This window comes from Trematomus bernacchii, unplaced genomic scaffold, assembly GCF_902827165.1.
Source record: "Trematomus bernacchii unplaced genomic scaffold, fTreBer1.1, whole genome shotgun sequence".
NCBI classification, from domain to species: domain Eukaryota; kingdom Metazoa; phylum Chordata; class Actinopteri; order Perciformes; family Nototheniidae; genus Trematomus; species Trematomus bernacchii.
In genome coordinates this window covers 3306598-3322813 of record NW_022987524.1, presented here as the reverse complement: position 1 = coordinate 3322813, position 16216 = coordinate 3306598, and the positions used below count along the sequence as shown (strand labels likewise).

The 16216-nt window shown below is 39.7% G+C and overlaps 1 non-coding gene across 1 annotated transcript; it reads left to right on the top strand.

Moving 5' to 3' along the window:
- Positions 1 to 2181: 2181 nt before the first annotated feature.
- trnaq-cug lies at positions 2182 to 2253 on the top strand. The gene has a single exon. It is a non-coding gene; the product is annotated as a tRNA-Gln (tRNA).
- Positions 2254 to 16216: the final 13963 nt, after the last annotated feature.

Genomic DNA, 16216 nt, shown 5'->3' with positions numbered 1-16216 from the left:
TGTTGCCTTGATCGATTGTGTTATTGTGTGACCTGGGATAATAGGAAATAACCATTTAAAACACCAAAGCTCTGCAAGGTAAGAAAAGTGTGAAGAGGGCAACGATAATGGCTACAATAATAAACATCCACATTAACGCACATGTATTATTGTGGTGGGCTGTCAGCCCCCTTCCACTGCACTACATAGATTTGGTCCCTTGTTTCTATTTCCCATTTTGGGGGTGTATCGACTGCCATCTGCTGCACGTTAAATAAGGATAAGCACCTCCTATAACCACACCTTAAAACAAACAACTATCCATTCAACCTTGAGCAATCAGTCAGGGAAAGATTGTAGTTTTTCTTTCTCAACTTCCTGTAAATACTTGTCATGAGTTGCAGTTCTCAGTGACTAATGTACAAAAACAAGTCCCAATATGTACAGTCTCATTCAGGACATTATGACTGCGTTCAGGAGGAAAGCATTTGTGTTTCAGCGTCACCAAGAACCTGAGCTGACTGTGTATTTCCTCGTCTAGGTTAGCAAACTGTCATCTAAATGTGATTCCTTGATGCAAAATCAACACCCTGGTACCGGTCATACATTTTGGAGTGAAGGACTCATGTCCTTGCATGCATTTGTTTTGTGGTGAAACCTTCCGTTTGTCTCAGCAGCCTTAGTACATGTTTTGATAACCTTGTATAGATATAGAAATAGATGGTTATGGTTAAGTATGGTGGCCCTTAATGTCAAAACATTTCACAAGTACCTTTAGGGCTACCGTATTGAAGAGTGAAATGTTGATGATTTGCTGAAGATAACAGATGATGAAGAGGAGAAGCTGGCAGCCGGTTAGATGCCTAATCTGGAAGGAGTCATGACGACAACAACATATTTTTCAGTTTTCAAAGCCAGAGCTGCTACACCTTCAGGAGGTGGGGCCTTCATGTTCTGAGGTTAATGATGAGAGTGCCTTTTGATCTAAACTGCTGTCCTAGCACTCAACAGGATTGGTTATTATGTAAAGGTAATGCTGCAATCGCAATTTACATGGCATTACAGTGACATGGGTGCTATGTACTGATCCTAAAGGAGCTGTGTACACTCTGAATCTCTTTTCTTATATACATGGCAGCATGCAAAGGCTTCAGTTTGGAAGTGAAATTACTATAAAACCTAATCTAAATCAATTTATTCAAACTACAGCTGTTGTAACAGATACTTGTTTATTTTCCTGCCATGAACCAGGATGTTGTATGACCTTTGTGTGTGGCGTAAGGGTGTGTACTGTCTGTCACTCTGAGAAGCTGTAACTCTGCTGAAGGAGATTGTTTCGAGGAATCTTGTTAATTCAGAAAATCAACAGCAGGCTATTTTTTCAGATTTTTAAGAGGGTGGTAAAATAAAAAAATCTTGACCCTTTCTGTGATTATTCAAAAATGACCTGTTCAATAATAAAAATGTTATCACCCTGACACTAAAACACTTACAAATAATCAGGGTTAATTCATACATACATACACCGACCATGTGTTCTGTATGACATTAGGTTGAAATAGTCGCGCAATGACTAAATAATGAGCCCGCCACCAGATGCAGATTAAAACTAAAGCTGTGCTGAAAATGTACATGTATATGTATTAAAATTGTGAAAGTAAAAGTTGTCAGAAAAGTGTGTGTAGTTAACTGATATAAAAAAAAACTATTTAAGTACAGTATTTATTTATATAAAAGTATTTGTACTTCACTTCTTCCCACCTCTGTTAATAAGAAATAATATGACTAATGAAGGTCTCTGTTTTGTTCAGACATGACAGACACTAATCAGAAAATAAATACTAATCATATTGCATTTATGTCAAATATAACATGTTTATTGTATGTAAGCAGTGGAGACTCTTATACAAGCTATTTCTAAGGATAGGGACTGTAACCTATGATTCAGTTTCCGGTGAAAGTGCTTTCAGTATTTTACACCGAATTCACCGTTATCACAACTGCAAAGTCAAGTTAGTAATTATTTTCAATGGTATCACAATGGCCTTTGTACAGTAGTTGTGCACTAAACTGTTTCTCTTCAAACAGCTCTATTTTTTAAAGTATTTTTTTCAGTCTAGTCTCGTAAATGTTTTTAGAAACAGTGGCATAATTGTTTCATTTCCCACAGACACAGATGTGATTGAACGCAGTGCAGTCCTTGGTTCCATGGTGTAATGGTTAGCACTCAGGACTCTGAATCCTGCGATCCGAGTTCAAATCTCGGTGGAACCTGATTTTAAGAACTGGTAAAGATAACCGACATGGCTACTAGTTAGTCTGTTACTAATACTGTAAGTGGCTAAATTAGACATCTTAATATCATTATAGCATAATAATTATATTTAATGCTGCCGATTGCATTTACCTTAAAAAGTTATAAAATCTGTTTGTTTTTTTATTATCCTGCTGAACAAAAGAACGTTTCATTAAGGTTTGTTTGCCACAGAGCTTTTTTTTTCTCAGCAATATTCGATGACCCAAAGAAAGCATCGCTTTTTGAGTGGAGCCTCAACATACACAAATACGGGGTGTTTCTCAATCGCGAGTAAAGCTGCTTCAGAGCCACTATTTCAAGCATACTACGTCATCGAGTGCCGCCGAAGTACTGTTCCAATCTCCAGTATACTTGGAAATCTACCGAGCCCGGCGTACTCCGTTTGGAGAAATATCGAGTCTGCACATGAGTAGACTTCGCGGTCTTAAAATCCCCACAATGCTTTGCGCACGGACCAATTTCCCCAAATCTGTGGCGGGGCCTCTCATATGACGCACACCTGCACACTTGCTAGCGTGTTCCACACTTCGTTTTCCGAATGCCAGGAAGTATTCTTGACTCGCTTCTGAAGCAAGAAGCTCGGCAGACATGTGCTACCAAGCAAGCGTACTCGCGATTGAGAAACACCCACGATGTGTCATCCCCGTCTCTTCTGAGACTTTGTCACAGTTTAGGAATGTCCCACTGAAATGAGAGGTCAGTGAACGCACCCTACAAGACACTCAGAAGATGATCCACTGAAGAAAAACAGCATGCAACTGATCGCAAGCTTTATATATGATATTTTCTGAATAAAGAGATTTTCAGAATTCCAAAGAAAATGTATATGGAAAAAAATATCTGCTCTCTTTTTAAATTGACTTGAAAACGTAAAACCCCAGCAGATGCTCTCATTTACTTAGCTTGATTTTAACGGAAGCAAACTTTTCCTTTCAGTTCAGTTTAATCCAGCATTTGGTCTGATTTTGAGACATTGACAGTTAATTATATATAATATTGATATTAGTTTGTAGACTAAGTCGGCACCTGTGCAGTGGTACAGACATAGAGCCCATTGTGATCTGCTGCTCTGCAGTGTTACTCCGGGATCAGATGAACACTGTACACATATGCCATGCTTCATGGATATAATAAAATAAGATCCAAAAATGCATGCATGCTGGCTACGTGGTGAGTAAAGAGAAAGTCAGGGAAAACTGCAACATTCAGCAAGCCTGAACAGACACTATGTTTGCTTCCATGAAATGAAGCTCTCTATGAGAGCATGCCTCTGTCATTTTCACTGTCTTGTAAATTCAGAAATACAACGACAGACTTTTGCTGATACAGCATTCCAACTATATGTTATTCTACGGACAAAATTATTATTATTTCGCCGGAACTTTGCACCTCTTCTCCTCCTGTATTCAACATCGCAGAAACTCCGTTCAAACATCAACACGTTCAGCTCGGTCGGGAATCGATGGCTATCATTTGGATTATTCATAACTTTCATAATTCCAGAGATACATCCCATAATACATCACATTTTTAACCATTGAAGTCAATGGAGAAAATCTTCGGACTTGAACAATCTTCATGCGACTTCAACTGCTAACTGTTCATTCATACTTTCACTCAGAAACCTCATTCCAACTTTAAAATGTTACACATCTTTCTAACATTATTCGTGTAACACAACTTTTAAATCTGATTCTTACTTTTAGAGATATTAAGCATTGTTCAGACCTTGGTAAAGAGGCTTTCTTCAGATTTTAACATTAACTAGAGTGCGTGATGTCACAGCTAGAGGGTAAGAAATCTTGAAATTTGCCTTCATATATTTTTTTAAAACTGCCATAATTCCCAAACCCTACATTCCTGAGACATAATTTTCATGACAAACGTAGGAAAACATCCCGTAGCTTGAAAAATGACAAATAATTAAGCAAAAATAATTAAACAAAATGCCTCTTGAGGGCATGAAGTGACAAAAACGTTCAACATGTCTCCATTAAAACCCATTGTAATTTCAGACAGATATTTCCTCACAGCAGCAGCCGCACAGCTTTAGTTAATCTGCCAAAAAGGCCACATTATTAACCCGAAAGTACACAAAAATTACACGTCAGATACTCAACTTCTTTGACATGCTTCACGTTTTGAAATTTCACAGATATCTGTTATGGTTCTTCCATAAAACGTTCACATGTAAGAGGTTTATCTCTCATTCAGAACAATGCAAACCTTTGATCTCTACAGAGCTCGTTAGCTCAACTATAAACACCTGTGTAATGGAACACGATGATGTCATCACTCCAACTGACAGCAGTCAGTTCTAACTGTTCATTTCACACACACACACTCTCTCTCTCTCTCTCTCACACACACACACACTGTCTCTCTCTCTCTCTCTCTCTCTCTCACACACACACACACACTCTCTCTCTCTCTCACACACACTCTCTCTCTCACACACACACACACACACACACACACACACACACTCTCGCTCTCTCACAAACACACAGACACACACTCTCTCTCTCTCTCTCTCTCTCTCTGTCTCTCTCTCTCTCTCTCACACACACACACACTCTCTCTCTCTCACAAACACACACACACACTCTCTCTCTCTCTCTCTCTCTCTCACACACACACACTCTCTCACACACTCTCTCTCACACACACACACACACACACACACACACACACACACACACACACACACACACACACACACTCTCTCTCTCTCTCTCACAAACACACAGACACACACTCTCTCTCTCTCTCTCTCTCTCTCTCTCTCTCTCTCTCTCTCTTTTTATTTTTAATAAACAAGGTAAATATTATATAATTGGTATCAGTAAAATGTATAATCAACAATAAAATCTCGTTTAAAATTGTGTTACGATGTCTAAAGTTACTGATAAGTCACATGTTTCCTGCCTGGCCTTGCCCGTGTATCATTACTCCCTCTCGTCTGGGCGCTATGCACAGCGCCCAGACGAGAGGGCAGCAAGTGCAGCAGAAGCCAACTGTTGCTATCTTTAAACTATGCCGCCGAAACATAATTTCAGCCAATCAGCGTCGTCAAATCTGATGGTCACAGGCAGAGATGGGGTCGTTACTAAAAAAAAGTAATATATTACATATTACATATTACTTTAAAAAAAAGTAATATATTACACTACTTCGTTACTCTCTACATAAAGTAACTCGTTACTTTACTCGTTACTTTACTCGCAGGGCCGGCCCGCCCCTCCCTGCAGGCAGATCACGCAGACTGCTAAAGTTTCAAATGTTCTCTTTAGTTCAGTTTCCATTGTCGCATAAGACTGATCCAGATAGCTCTGACCATGGCTGTCCTCTGTCTCCTGCTATCTGTATTTTGCGCAGTATATCTCTGAACGATGCGATGGTGATTCCACTGTGCAAATGGGCAACATTACCTCTACTATGAAGGATGCTACAAGCCTGTCCATCTCTGCTTTGGTTACCGGTCCTCCAAATTCTAATTTGTGCTGCTTCGGAATCGGCGGCGGCGCACTCACAACATCCTCACTCTGGGTTCGGGGGTCCTTAGCTATTAGCTTCACCTTAGCATGTGTTCTTTGCAGGTGTTTGTTGAGGTTTGACGTGGTGTTTGCAGCAGTGGATAACAGCTTCTGGCCTGGACACAGTTTGCACCTCACCGTTACATTCCTGTCTATTCTTCGGACGAACTCAAAATAATGGGCATACCTCCACCCCTCGAAAGTTATCGCTGACTCAGCCATGTTTATGGAGCACTGCACGCGGAGATGTGGACGTGCAAGTCGCGCAGATTACGTACATATAAACCTGCGGCGGAAACCCCTCTTGTCTGTCAGTGTGATTATGACTGATTTTATAAAAGTAACGAAGTAACGCGTGTCGGGGCAATGTTAGTAACTGTAGTGTGATTACTGAATTATAAAAGTACTTACGTTACTTTGTAACGCGTTACACCCAACTCTGGTCACAGGGCTCCTACGTGAGCGCCCGGTGCAGTCTGTGAGTTGTTTGGACTCGTATGCTTTACAGTTTGTCACAAATCTCAGTGCACTGTGATACGCAGCATCTAACTTGACCAGGCAATTGGCAGGTGCATTCATATAAATCAAATCACCATAGTCCAGCACAGGTAAAAAGGTCACAGAGACTAGCCTTTTTCTGGCCTCGAGCGAGAAACAGGACTTGTTCCTGTCGAAGAAACCTAGCCTAACCCTCAGTTTTTTAAGCAGGTTATTGACATGACGTTTAAAAGAGAGACAGTCATCAAGCCAGATACCAAGGTATTTGTAACAGGCAACCACTTCAAGTTTTATTCCTTGCGTAGTTACAATATCTAAAACAGGCTCTGGTGTCTTTTTAGCTTTTGAAAAGAGCATTACCTTGGTTTTATCAACATTTAAAAGAAGCTTTAGTTCAGAGAGCTGAGTCTGAATAATGTTAAAACAGCTTGCAATTCAACAACAGCCTCCTTAATGGAGGGACCTGCACAGTACATAACGGTATCGTCCGCATAAAAATGTAAGGTTGCTCCATCGACATTTTCACCTAAACTATTGATGTAGATGGAGAATAAAAGTGGACCTAAAACTGAACTTTGTGGTACACCATTAGTAATGTTTAACCACTCAGAAGACAGCCCATCAAAATGAACACATTGGGACCTTTCAGAGAGGTAGTTCACAAACCACCCCACTGCATGGCTGGATATGCCAATACTGAGTAGCCTCTGCTTTAAGATGCGATGATCGACGGTATCAAACGCTTTGGAAAGGTCAATAAATAGAGCTGCACAACTCTGCTTATTATCTAAAATACTCGCCACATCATTCACCACTTTCATTGTGGCAGTGATGGTGCTATGTTGCTTTCTGAAACCTGACTGATGTTTAGACAGGATGTCATTTGTACATAAAAACACCTTTACCTGCTCACTCACTAGGCTTTCAAGAACCTTAGCCAGAACTGATAATTTAGAGATGGGCCTATAATTATTTAATAAAGTGGCCTCCCCACCTTTTAGTAGAGGTAGGACATACGCTGACTTCCACAATTTTGGAATTGTGTTTGTGCTGAGGGAGAGGTTAAAAAGAGTAGTGAGAGGTGGAGCAATAAAATCTGCAGCTATCTTTAAAAAGAAAGGTTCTACGTTGTCCGGGCCGGCCGGTTTCTTAGGATCTAACTTGGTTAAAGCTTCACGAACAACATCAACAGTAAAAGGAGTAAAACTAAAAGGGTTTTCCAAAACACGTTTTTCAGAGTCACAGACTGTGGTGTTCACAGAAGCAGAGTTAGTCACAGAATCAAACAGACAGCCACAGGACACAAAATGCTCATTAACCTCTTAAGCACGGCGGTCCCCCCATTGGACCCCTCCCACCTTTTTGTTTTCGAGATAATGTCTCAGGGCTTCTTAACATTTATGAAACTATTAATGTGTAGCACCAGATTGACGGGAAGAATCTCAGCTAACTGAAGATATGAACCATTTTTACCAAAACAAAACACAAGTCTCATAAGAAGGGTCTAAATGACCCCTGAGCGAAAAAATTCTAACGCACTGCGGCACACAGTTCAAGATAAAGATACCCTTATTACTTATCGTAGCTGCACATACAATATAGCCTATTAAAGCTGAGACTCCACTGATTATTTACGTATAGTATCATCACTGAGCGATCCGAACTTGCGACAGGGGAAGCAAACACAGACATTACAACACGTACCTTTACGGAGCTTTTACGGCAGATCATCTCACCGTAGCTGTCAATTAGGTCAAAAGACGTGTTCAATGGCATTAAAACGAAAAAAAAAAAATATCTACAACTGTTGATCCATAGGTTGATAATGTACCTGTACCTTTTAAAAAATTATTTATAATCCATAATTTTATTTTTTATGTAAAAATCGGAGCAGAAAAGTTAGCTGCTAATGGTAGCCACCAGAGTGTATGCAGCTTCCGGTTTTGGTAACGCGTCACTCTCATTCCTTATTTGTTAACGTGTTGGTGTGTATATAACTTTCCCTCGATTCCATTGGCTCTAGCGGTTATAAAGAGATTTCATTCATCGAAATCGAGCAAGGGGGGCCAGAGATAGGTCAAATCCACCCAAATGACCCCAGAAGTGGGGGTTTTCGGCTAAATCTCTCTAAAAAGGTCAAATTTCACTTGTTTTGCATCAATCTTAATACAGGGTACTTATTACAGATGGAGCCTCTTATTTTGGACCCCAGCATACAGCTTCCTGCCGACTGCCAGCCAGTTGCCTGCCAAAGACCAGTATTCAGGAATGTTAGGCCCTCCCACTATTCTCCAATTTCAGGGTTTAACCAGGAGATGGCGCTATATATTAAATAACTATGGCCAAAGTAAGACTTAGTTTTTCACAAGAGACAATGCAGATATTATATAAAAAACTAAAGTTAAAATCTTGTTTTTAATGCCCCAAGAGCAATAACATCTTGTCACAAGCTTTTTGGAAGAAAAAGACTTCAAGAGACCTGTAGTTGACTAATTACAGGCCTCAATAAAGTTCTGCCATTGGTTGTGAAAAACAACGGTGGACATAGTGGAAAGTGAAATTGAGATTGTCAAATTTAATAAAAATACAAAATAATGTATCTGTGTACGTGTTTTATGTGATCTGCATGCACTTATCAAACATCTAATTAAAGAATGGTAGCTGTACCTCTCAAACAACCTAAACTAGTTATAAATGTTTATTTTAAATAAAGTCTTTATGACTCGGAATATGAATAAAATGGGTCCGTTACAGTTTGTTTTCATCTGATTTCAAATAAACAAAGTCTTGGCTTTCAGAATATTAAACTTGTTTCGGCAAATTTAGATGATAAACTTTAAACTTTCACACACGTTGACCGGCGAAAAACTCTGCCCGGTTCACCGACCCCCCTCTGAGTGAATACCCAAGATATCTTGGTTTGATTTGGTTTGATTTGGAGAATTTATTTAGCTACTTGGCACTAAGAGTACAGATATGTCTACCCTTTCTTTTCAGAGTGTAATATCTGCATTTTCTCTTTTGGTTTGAATAGGAGAAGGGCAATGGTTATCGACGGTGCTTTTAATGCCTATTGTATACGAACTGTGTGATTTATATTGCTTTTCAAATGCATATAAGCCCCCCATTTACACTGCACTTCCCCGTCAAGAAAATGAATAGCACTTAGTTAGATCACTTTACAGATCAGGTTGGACCAGCCCTGTCGCTACTCTCTGCATTTCCTACTGCAGATAAAAAAAAAGCTACAAATATGTATTTCTTAATAAACTAAATAGGCCACCATTGGTAGCAGTTCTCATTATATACTTCTCAGTATACTTCCCCCACCCGCCCACTGTTTGTTGCTTTTTGACATGTAAATGGGTAACTACCCCCCTCTGAGTGAATACCTGTTGTACCTGTCCGGGGCTAAGCCCATAGGACGATGCTCTGATGTCATCACCCTCGCACATTGGTCATATGTTTATGAGATCACTGTGATTCACTTCTCCGCGGCTCCTCCGTGCAGAGAGGCCCCCAATTCACGAGCGTCTAATGCCGCGTTTCCACTATACGGCCTCGCTCGGCCCCGCTCGGTATGGCTGGGCCGCGATTGGCCTCGTTAGGACCAGCTCACTTTATGGCGCGTTTCCATTACAGTTTAGGAACTGGGGTAGTATCTATAGTAACGCAGTATAGGCGGAGCGACGCTGCTTAAAACTGCCGTGACGTCATCTTCAATGCGACACAACAATGGAGGATGTGAAGATGTGAAAGCGATCGTTTGCTTGTTTTTTTGCTGTGTGGTTTATTATCACAAGAAATAGACAAGAGTTGTTTCGAAAGAGGCGACGTATAGAAGAAGCTGACGCGAGAGTTCGGGCAGTCCTCCTACGCCGCAGAGACTACAGGACGACTCGAATCACTACTAACTACGATGCTACTTGGTAAGCTAACGTTCGCTAACTAGCAATGTGTTTAGGCTCACGCTCCCTATACGACCAAAGTATTTCAAGTATTTAATTAATTGTAGCTACCACTTTTACGTATTAAAATATGTATGCTTTTGTTTGTGTATTTCAGAAGTTACCGACCGAGCTACCGAGTGGTGGAATGTGATTGTTCCATCTTTCACACACAAAGTGGGTGGAGAACTTCAGGATGCCTGAGGAAAACCTACGTTCATTACATGAATTCAAAAGAGGGCATTATGAACAGAAAACAGCGAAGTTGTCATTCAGGAATTAAGGTGTTTAAAAATGTGTAAAACTGATGTGTTTTTTCATGTTTGCAAAATGTAATACATGTTTATTCAGTGATAAAAGCAATAAATACTGAGGACATTGTGAGAAAGCGACATTATTGTATAATATATGTTAAAAACCGGAATGTTTTGCTCGTTATAAGTTAGTCAACATTACATTACATGTTACTTGGGTCTGATGCGCACCTGAATACCTAGAATGTATAATGTAATACCTAAATATTCATTGTATTGAACATAAATACATCTTTTCTTTTTCACATACATGTGTTTGTCAAATTATTTAAACCAAAAAAATGTTATCAGAATTGACTATTTAGTAAATATTTGAATTTCAAGCACCAGTACTGCCCCCATAATAATAATAATCTAATAAATGAAGCAAATATCAAAGCAAACTATAAACATAAATACAAAAGTGTAAAACACAACAGAACTATATTCATAAATGCAAGTGTAAAAAATTGTTAACATGGATGGAGGCTAAAGTATCCACAGCATAAAATAATATGATTATGATGGTTTGTCTGAAAGACACAGCCTCAAGGTTCAAGGTTTTTTATTTTGTCATACGAACATAGCTAGTGTAGTTATGACAATGAACATCTTAGGTCACAGGCTCCTCCAACAGTGCAACACAATAACCCAGATCAACAGAAATATAGTGCAAGTAAATATTAAGCGCTGTGCACCGCTCTCTTTGTATAGGTGTTTTATTTTGTTCTCTTCTCTTTGAAATATATAAGCAATGTGTTTGAGTCTAGCACAACGAGGGTATTACAATTGAGTAATTTTTACTACATGTATTTATCATGTATTCTTAATACCATTATGTAATGTTATGTTTTAGAGGAGGACCTCAAGCTAGCAAACTCAATTTCAAACAGTATGCAGAGTTGTCCTGCTAAAGAGTTAAAATGTATTATTTAACCAAGTATTTATTCTCTTATTTGCTTTAATTGCAACAGATGATAAAGGTTTCACTGTGATAAATATTCTCTTAAATCCATAAACCCCTGTACAGTGCTTTGTGGACGATGGTGTTTATGATATTTCTGACTGCAGAGGGACGCCTAGATGATGCCATCTTTCTGTGTGATCGCTGGTGGGTGCAATTATTTATCAACAAGCAATAAGATAAGACATGGCATTGATTCTGCTGGGCCAGTTGCCGTTCCTGCAGGGCCAGATCGTCTCCTCCTCGGTTTGTGCTGTTGATGCAGAGGACGTTGTTCGGAACTGTTCCTCCTCGCTAGTCCCAATGTAATCATCTAGAACAGAAACATGACTTGTAAATTCCACAAACTACTGCAGCACAATACTATAAATAGCAACAACAACTATAGAAAAGACAAACTGAACGTAAACAATGGCACATATGGTGTTAGCAAACAATAGCTCTCGCTAATGCTATCTGCCTAGCTAGCCTTCGGGGCTCCATAAAATCATGGGTTGTCGAACATAAATGTAAGGATAAAATAGACTTATTTGTTAGAAGTGAGCTTTAGAACAGATAGGGACACAAAGCTTTCAAGCAAATAACAGAACGTTAGCAAAAACGTACCATGCAGACTCCAGTAACGCCAGTGTCTGTGTAGAGACCTCCTGAAAGACTTTGATATTGCGAGTTGTCCCGTCGAGCACCCGCTGGACCTTATCATCTGCAATATAATGGACGTCGTCACTTCCTCGACCGACCATGGTGTGCTTTTCTTTGCCATTGTTGTAGCTCCTCTGTTAACAAAAATGCTGTTTGTAAAAATGGATTATCTAGCGCGCAGATTGTGACGATTCTCTCCGACCAATCAGCAGCCGAGAGCGTTGACGTCACAAACTCAGCCTCGTTGTCTCTGGCCCTGGCCCCACGATTTTATGAGGCCAGAAAAACTGTGAATTAGGACCCGCCGGCCGGTACTAGGCCAAGTGGAAACGCAACCACAAACGGGCCGCTGACGTCACAGCCCTCTTAAACCGGGCTGCGGGCTGTAGTGGAAACGCGGCATAACTCTCTCCCCCCTCCCCCGTCGCACCTTCTAACAGAACCCCCCCCCCCCATATCTGGATTTGGCCCACAGACCTAGAGAGTAGCAAAATACAGTGAGTCCTAAACACAAGTAGTCAGGGTTCATTTATAACGCTTATTTTGATTTATTTTTCTCAAATGATGCTGTATGTTTCACTTTCTGAAAGCGTTAGAATCGCACATGAAAAATATTGAAAGCTGCCAGCTGCCCTCGGCCGTGTCTTTGGCGGTGATCCAAGCTTCGGTACCACAGTGGATAAAGTTAGTAATACATTTATAGGCTACTGATCAAATGTCAATACATTACATAAGTCTTATTCTCATTCATACTTAATTTATTTCTTCTTCTGTCAGTATGAACACAAAAAACTAACCGGTATTACATTTCATTCTAAAGTTTACGGACAAACTACAGACTGCTGGAGAAGAGATATCACAGGGGGGGGGGGGTTGGGACACACACATTCCGATGGCCAATTCGTTTTAAACAAAGAGTAGGCTATACTCAACATAGTGGGGTGGGGGCTGGTGAACGGTATGGTCAATGTTTGTAAACACTGTGACATTTTAACTTTATTTGATCATTTCAGTTAAAAACTAACGTTCATATTTCATATTACTGTTTTGCCTGGCTGGACCTGTAATTTACAGGAAAGGAGTGCACGCTACTAAAGAGACACGCTACCATGGAAACCAAACAATGGTGTTGCTGTATTGAAGTCCGAGTGGAAACAGTCATATTTGGAGCGTTATGTTAGAATGAAACAGCGAGGTCGTGACTCACAAAAAAAAAGTGTTACTTCACTAACTGTAAGCTTGTCACTCAGAGTAACCTACAGTTAACTTAACTGTTGGAAAAGAAAGATTAGGGGGGGAGAGAGCTGTGATGGGCCATTAGAAGTGTGAACACACAGCTGAGAGCTGCCGTTTCATTCTGACTGTTTAAAAAACGGTAACAACGGACTATTTTTCTTAGCGGATGCATGTAAATTCAAATCAATACATACAACTATTTTTTAAATCAATAAAAATATTTTCTAAATCCATAAAAGCATTTTAATTAATATTGGGAGTCATGTCGTTACTTTGTGGCCATGTAATAAGCGGGATAATTTGCAGCGACTTGGTCATTATGGGGAAAAATAACACCCAGGGATCAAGATCCCTCCGCGACGCGACGCGGAGGGATCAGTAATTTTTAGTGAATTACTGAGTTTAGGCACGTTAATAACATTTTAATGAAGTTGAATACAGTATATTCATATTTGTCAGTGATTTCATGTCAATTCGGCGAACATAAACGATTAAATTAGGATTAAAAATCGAGAGCCGGCTGCTGTTCGTTACGGCAACCCAACTAGGACACTTGACACAGTGGCTTTTGGCAAACCACACAAAGAAAACAAAAAAAACCGAGAGAGATGAGTTATTGTTATTACAACGTGACATCTCGCACATGCGCATAACAACATGGTGATGTTTTGTAAATTATTACATGTCTTATTTAGCACAGACTATGATCCTATCCGTGACATATGGATCTTAACAAAGATCCGCTATACATTAGTACCAGATATACTGTACACGGACATTTTAGTGAACCAGACCAGCTGTTTCCGCCGGGTCTTCGCTTCCCGGGCATCACGTTGTTTACAAGTGTGTTCAGATGCTAAATAAAAGTTTAGCTTGTACTTTTGATACCCCGCCTCTCGGCACCACAACATCCAGTTTACTGTATTTCACATGAGCGATGTCGAACATTGAAAAGTCCTTATAAAATCTCTGTTATTAGATCAGTACTTTTCTTATATGACTATTATTGACTTGAACACTGAGAATGTATTTATTAACTTCAGACATTGGAAATATTTGAAATCAGATGAAAACAAACTGTAACGGACCCTGCCGTGTTATCTATGATTACTATACATTCATAATTTCAGCCGGAGGTAGGTGGTAGGCGTTGCGGAGGAGCAGATTGCGAGTGAGGTGCCTGTTCTAAACGAACTATTCCAGCTGTTATAAAGCATTAAATAAAAAGTAAGCAAGGAATACAGAATGTTTCGTTACGTTACTTTGTTGAGAATGTGGCCATGTACATGTAATACATGGGATCATTTGCAGCGACTTGGTCATTGTGGGGAAAAATAACACCCATCCTGATCGTTTCAATGAAGTTGAATACAGAATATTCATATTTGTCAGTGATTTCATGTCAATTCGGCGAACATAAACATCAATGATGATGATTAAATTAGGATTAAAAATCGGGAGAGCCGGCTCGTTCGTTTTTTCCGACTAAACAACATTATTTAAATGATTACATGTCTTATTTAGCACAGACTATGATCCTATCCGTGACATACACTGTATGGATCTTAACAACAAAGAAGTTGATTTCACATGACTCCAGTGTGGAACCCCACTGCACCCCCTGGTGGATCAATGATCCATTGCAGCTGGCTTCACAATAATTAAATGTATTTATCATGGGGGCGGTATCAAGTCAGACTGGGGGCCGGCCGGCCATCACGGAACGTGCACGAACCGATCACGACCCTCGCACTTTAAACTGTCCAAAATAAAACGCTTCATCTGTATATGTTGTACTTTGGATTCCTAAAGCTTTTAGTCTACTAACCCATCATCCAAGGGTAGTTTTCACTATAAGTAAAAAATAATTTTTGGACGGACACTATAATTTACAGTTTTTTACTATGTAAAATCTGAATTTTCTTTAAAATAATAAACATCTATATTGAGTCTGACTTTTCTACATCCAACTCACAGGTTTATCATTACTTTGAGAATAAAGATTATTAATTTAACCTTTTAGAAGGGAAGATATGGTCATTTGTTCTGGGAATGTCATTTTCGAGCCTGAGACCTGAAAAACAGGCTCAGGGCTTAAGAGGTTAAAACAATTTAACATAGTGGCCCTGTCCGATATAGTGCCAGATGCTGTGGTAATGCACGGAGGTAGCTCATTACGGATATCACCGGTGGATATCGATTTTATGGCTTTCCAAAATTGTCCAGGATTATTCAGGTTCTTTGTGGTAACTGACAGATAATAGTTAGACTTAGCACTTTTTATTTGTGATGTGAAGCTATTTCTTAGCTGCCTAAAGCGTAGCCATTCTACCTCTGAGCCTGATTTCCTAGCCTTTGCCCAGGCCTTGTTTCTCTCATGTAGGAGACTAGATAAGTCAGCAGAAAACCAAGGATTGTCTCGTCCCTTTACTCTAAATGTACGCAGGGGTGCATGTCTATCTATAATTTCCATAAAACCAAGATAAAAATAAGACCATGCAGTTTCTACATCAGCACACAGATCGATTTTACCCCAATCAAAATCAAACAGATCATGTACAAAACCCTGCTCCACAAAATGTTTTTTGTCTCTCTTACTGATAATGCGAGGTTTAACCTTTTGGACTTTTGTGTCCCTAATTGTGGCTACAACACAGTGATCACTCAGATCATTTGCAAATACTCCCACAGATAAGTATTTATGGGGAGCATTAGTTAAAATGAGATCAATTAAGGAGGATTTATTTGGGGACTTAATGTTAGGGCGAGTAGGACTGTCTATAATCTGAGTAACATTCAGCGAG